General features: G+C 51.9%; 1 protein-coding gene across 3 annotated transcripts in view; it reads left to right on the top strand.

Moving 5' to 3' along the window:
- Window positions 1–5,325: 5,325 nt before the first annotated feature.
- Window positions 5,326–6,000, top strand: part of SIPA1L2 (signal induced proliferation associated 1 like 2) — a 127,640-nt gene continuing 126,965 nt past the window's right edge. For all 3 annotated transcript variants that reach the window (XM_082302499.1, XM_082302500.1, XM_082302498.1), the window contains exon 1: window positions 5,326–5,538. The gene's annotated coding sequence lies outside the window, so the exon portion shown is untranslated. The remainder of the gene's footprint in view (window positions 5,539–6,000) is intronic.

Below are 6,000 nucleotides of genomic sequence, written 5' to 3'. Positions count from 1 at the left end.
TCTAAGGTACAGGGAGATCAGAATGGTACAAGAAAACATCACCTTTTTTCCTGCTTCTGTCTGCCTCTCTTCTTTCTCATCTATGCTCTTGAGGTTTTGTGTCCATTCAAAGACCCTCAGGGGAAAGCTGAGGTATGGAGTCAGGCACACTCTTGTCTCACTGCCACTAGAAAGAAGCCATTTGGTGACTTTCCAATAGCTCCTCAGCAGAGCAGAGCCCACAGCTGCCTTGTTCTAAAATAGTCTTAACCCTTGAAGATACATCCACTTCCAGGACACCTTGCTTTTTCTTCCTATTATATTCAGCTAGGGTGAACCTGGATTATTGTCTGAAGTGCATTTCAGTGAAAAAAAAAAAAAAAATGGCCCATTTCAAGTGAAATAGTTTGGGAATTAGTGAAGTATTGTGGACTCAAAATAATGGTTTCTTTCCACAGTGAATGGAAGCCAAAATGGCTGTGAATCTCGTTTCAGCATCTAGCAGAAAAGCTGCCAGCCTGGTTATAGTAAAGATGATAATATTACGTTGTTTAATCTTATCTGGATACGTCCCCTCCAGTGGTTTCCTGCTGGTAAACCACAGGGAAGAGAGGCAGTAGTAAGTAAACTAGAGGAAGTGAGATGAAATATAGCATGCTCTTTAGGTTAATAGGGGATTCATGTGAAGGATATTGCTAATTAAAACCAGTAGTATTTTCTGCCATCTGGGCTTTCAAAACCAGTTTCAGAGGATACAGAGGATGTTTTGTTTCACTGAATTGCTCGTATCTTAGGGAAGCCACTGGGATGAAATATTAGTATTGTGGTAAACTCTGCTTGTACTTTAATAGCAACGTGTAAAATAAGCACTTTACAGAGTGTGAGTACATGGTTTCACCCACATAATGTCCAAATGAAAGGGCAGCTTGGGGTTAGAAGAACAAAATCCACTGTCAGCCTACTCTGAGGTGCAATAAACTGCCAAATCATAGTGGTTACTGGAATAGGAGCTCTTGTGTTCACCAGGCTATGCATGTGTGGCTCCAGGGCTGCTGGATCTATGGAAACATGGAGTCTGGGGATTTGCCTGCAGTGCTGACCTTTGGAGCAGCCTGTGGATGGCATGGTGATTCACTGGGAGTGTGTGAAGCCAGCAGCTGCCTTGCTGCTACTGCTCACAGCTTTCCTCTGGTTGACCAGAGGGAGTTGCAGTTGCTCCAAAGACCTAGCCAGAATTCCCAAATAGAGCACCTCACCTCATTAACTGCATCACGAAACACTGAGCAACCTCAGCAAAAAGATTTGTGAGTGAGTTGACATCTTTATGCATTGGTGAGATCTTGTGCTCAGCACGCGCTTACTTCATCTGGATTCTAGGGTTGTGCCCAAGGCTGAGGAAACAAACCTAAACTTTCTTCAGCTTGCCTGTTCCTGAGTGCCTTGTGTCAGCAAAACGAGCCTCATCATGTGGCTACCGGATGTCTTTTCCACCTCCCACACCACTTCCAAGGGTCCCAGACAGACCCGCTTCCCTAAGAACGAACAAAAAAGTCCACTTTTGTTGTACATCACTGGAAACAAACAGTTAGTAGGCGATGTTGGAACAATTCCTTGTGTGCTAACAGTGTCTGAAGACTAGCTTCACATGTGGCTGAGCTAGGTACTTTGAAGTTAAATATGAACAGGAGAAGTGAAGAAAAGGTACTGCAGGAAAAAGCTGGCACCCATCTTTATCGGAGCTGCCCTGCAGCCTGTAGGATGTCTTCTGTCTGATTTCTGCTTGCATGTTGCTAGTGTAGCTGAGCTGTTACAATACCTTCTGGGTCCATATTGTCAAAGGCTGAACTGTCTGCTGTGATTTGTCCCAAATTTGTGGTGAGTGTCCTTCACTAGGCAATTCAAATAAATAACATGCATCCTGCAAGAATTGGAACCTGAATGGAAGTCAGTGTTCTCTTTTTTCCCACCCTTTGTATGTTTATCAGTTTTTAGTTTGGGCAAGAGATTCCTCTTGCCCCATTTTCTCTTGTGCTCTTGAGGCTTGAACATTCCTTTATTATTGCAAGAAGATTCTGTTTACCTCTTTTCACCTGTGTTCTGGTTTCTGGCCCTTGTTCTTCTCTTGTTGACTCCCTGAGGGTACACAGATGGTAGCCTGGAAGCCAAAAGGAATGATACTGGAGGAGTGAGAAGGAAAAGGAGTAAGAGAGAGAAAAAACATAAGAAAAATATTAAAAAAAAAAAAAGGCAAAGCAGTGATCACAGCAATATTACCGACTGTCCTAACAGCAAAACCCTAAAACCCTAATATGTATCAGTGTGCTGGATCTTGTCAAGATACAGGTAATGATTATTTTCAGGAATGCAACCTAAACACCATTTAGTGTGTTGGCTGTAAATGTTTAGACCTGTTAAGTAAGTAAGGTATCACAGTTCCATCACATAGTACATTCTGTCAGCTGAGAAATATTTTTTTTTTAAATTCAAAGGCGTTACCACAGTTTGTCTGTTCTTTAATGGTGGACGTCAGCCTCAGAGGCACCACGCAGCAGAATGCCTAAGCATTTCTCACATCCAGATTAAGCCCCTTTAGACAGGACAGTATGCAGAGGGATGAATGCACCCTATGTGCAGGAAGGAGTTAATCTCACCACTGCAGTAGCCTTTTTTCAGAGGATAAGGAAATACCACGACTTACAGATAAGTTGTCAGGTATTTTTAAGTGTAGTGTTCTTTAGGATAGTAGGTGAAACACCGAAATATTCTTGGAGGAAGCTGATTTGCATCCGAAGTGCTTTATAAAACGAGGCTTTAAAAGAAAACAGAGTAAGTATATGCAAATATTATTCTTAGCATACAAAATATTACAGCCATTAGTACAATGCGCTACTGCCTTCCTGAGTTTGCACATGAAATATAGCCAAGCCTATAAAAGGGCTATTTAGCTGCACTGACGGTGAAGGCAGGAGAAAATCAGCCGCAGCAGAGGTGGGTCAGGCACTACGCGGGAGAGTTCAGCAAAGCGGAGCGAGAGCGCGGCCCCGGGGCGGCCCCCGCGCGGCTGCCAGAGGACACCTGGCGGCGGCGGGCGGCTCTCCCGGAGCCTCGCCCCGGCATCGCGGGGCTGGGGAGCTGCGGCGCTGCTCGTCCAGATCCCCTTCCCTCGGCGCAAGAGGTGCAGCGTGCGAGAGGAGTGGCAACAAGGAGAGAAAATTCAGCAGCTGCTGCAGAGTCTGCCCTCGGAGTGAGAGGGACTCATCGGATCAAGCAGCCAGAGCCCTCTAGCACAGAGGACTTGGTCAGCAAAAAATCAGAGGCAAGCACTGCCTACCATACTCTGTGCACACTCACACCTCTCCCGATTCCCTCTGTTTCCATTTATATTTTCTGTCATTTTGTCATTTCATTCCGTTCTAAAGGAATGAACCTTCCAGGAAGGACAGTGCCTATAACAGGACAAAGTGAAAAGTACACCGATCCTTTCACTTGTGGTGCTTTTTTTCTGAGGCTTTTTTTTTTTTTGAAAATAATAGTATTATTTCTGTGGTCATGTCAGTACAGCAACAGTCTTCTTCCTAGCTGGACTAGTGATTTTGGGAAGAAAAGATAACATTCTAAAATAATATTTTAACCAAAACCAATAACACTCAAGCATATCCAAACCCTAAGTAATGAATGTAATGTTTGCCAGTGCTTTTAATCTTGACACCTCAAAGTTTGTTCTAATAAGCCTGCATGAACCTATGCTTGGATTTATGATTGTGGACTGTATTTCTTGATGTAAAACGTGCATTAAAGGAACAGTTAAACACAATAAACCAAAATTTGTCTTTTGGATCTTTTGCATACACGTGGCAGTTCCTTTCTACTATAGTCTTCTGCTGTGTTTCCAGCAAAAGGTAGGCAATGAGGAGGATTTTACTAGGCAGTGGAATACTGGTAAATGTCAACATTCAGCCTGCTTGCCAGAGCTGAGTGAACTGGTACAACCAGAAAGTTACTTACCTAGAAGGGGTGGGTATGGGCGGAGGGGAAAGAAAGCAAGAGAGGACAGGAAAAACATAAAAGAATCCTGGCTTGTTTCTGTAGGGTTCTGTAGGAGTAGACTTTATTCCAATGGTATTGCAGGCCTCATCATTTGGGGTAGCAGATAGGAGCAGCCACATCAGTCCTGATAACATCTTCTATTTTGCAACCTCTCTGTAGAAGTGGGGATTACAGATATGGCTCTTTGCAGAACTAGCCCTCAGAGTAGAAATAGGGAAATTCAAATTCTGAAAACAGCCTTTAGTTTGCTTACCAGAACGTGTGGGGGAGGTGAACGAAATGTGGATACCTTGCCATGGCTTATTTGGCAGGCAAACTAACCTGTTCAGGGCTGCACAAGACAGAGGGAAAGCTCCATGCTCCTGACCATGTGAAACTTAAGAGCGGTACACAGGAGACAGAGCACACAGGGCAATTCTGAGAACTCCACTGCCGTGTGTTTCTTTGCTATAGGTATCCCCGGTTTCAAGATGTGGGTAAGCGCAGACACTACCGGGATGCAGACACAGCATCCCTGCCGCAAGCCCAGAGGGTCTCAGACGGACTTCCGCTGAGGCAATGCAGAGCCTGTAGGATGACAGAGTCCCGGTCACCCTGCTGCTCGCCACTCCCCGAGCTCCCGCGGGAAGGAGCCGGGGGTCTCAGGAGCCCGAGGGCGGCAGCGGGGCAAGGGCAGGGGGCTGAGCGGCCGGGCCGGGCGGCGTTGTCCAGGGTCTTGAAAGCGCAGACGAGAGCCCCTGCGGGGCAGGGGCAGGGGAAGGGGCCGGGCTGCTCTGCCTCGGCGCTGCTCCGCCGCGCTCGGCTGGGCACAGCAGCAGCTGGGGGACCCGGGCCGGCTGGAGGACAGGGCACTCACCGGCTCCCTGCCGGGGAGGGCTCTTCCCGGGGACTGTGTCCCTCGCTGCTTCCCTCACCCCACCTGTTGCTCGCTTCCGATCCCGAGCTGGCCGCCTGTCCCCGGGGCACCCCGGGGATCCCCTCCTGCGTCCCCGCCGCGGCGGGCGAGGGGCGGCGGGGGAGGCAGTGTGAGGCTGCCGGGCGGGGCGCGGGGTTTGGGATGCGCGACAGCGCGAGGGGCCAATGCAGAGTCGGCGGTCCCCCGGGGCCGCGCCGGCGGAGCCGCTGGAGGCGGGGCCGGCGGGCGGGGCGGGGCTGCGGGCGTGCGGGGAAGGCGAGCGGGGGTGTGAGTGCCGCTGCTGCCCCCGCCCTCCCGCCGCCGCTCCGCCCTCCCGTCCGGCGGCGGAGCCGCACTCCAGACCCAGCGCCGGGCAGAGCGCGGGGGAGCGCCAGGAAGGGGTGGCGGGGGAAGGAGAGGAGGAGCAGCGGTGCCCGCGCCAGCCCGCAGCACCCCAGCGGACGCCCCCCGGTTCTGTGCAGGGCTCCGGCGCGCCGCGGGTGGCGTGTCCCGCGGAAGGGGAGCGGAGCGGAGCCCGGGTGCGCCGGGGGGGCATGGGGGTCCCGCGGCCGGAGCAGCCGGAGCGCGGGCAGCAGCGGCGGCCGCGGCAGCACCAGGTAAGGAACGGCGCCCGCCGCCGCGTCCTTGCGAGTGCCTTCCCTCCCGGGAAGGACTCGGGAGCGCTTCAGGGAAGGGGGTGCCGTGAGGACAGACCCATCTCCTCCTTCCTCAGGTGCCGCTGGGAGGGAGGCTCGGCTTCTCCGGGCTCCGCGGGAGGACGGAGGTCTGGGGCGTGTGGGGAAGCAGCGGGGAGCCACGGGTCCCCCTTCCCCAGCAGCACCCCCTCCTCGCCCCGGCCGCCGCACGGTGCCCACCGGGGCGGGGTGGCTGTGGCCGGGGCGGCTCGCTCCCGCACGTCGCCTTTGTAAATAGCGATGCGATCCGCCCCGTAGCGAATGGCGGCGGGGGTGTCCGGCGGGTCGCCAGTCACCTGCGGGGTGGTTCTGCCGCCGGCTGCTGCAGCCCGGGCACGCCGCTCCCCTGTCCGAATCTCACTCCAAGAATAATGGCAATTACCG

The sequence above is a fragment of the Coloeus monedula genome (assembly GCF_965178545.1).
Source record: "Coloeus monedula genome assembly, chromosome: 2".
In the NCBI taxonomy this organism is placed as follows: Eukaryota; Metazoa; Chordata; class Aves; order Passeriformes; family Corvidae; genus Coloeus; species Coloeus monedula.
This window is presented reverse-complemented; position numbering and strand designations above follow the sequence as displayed.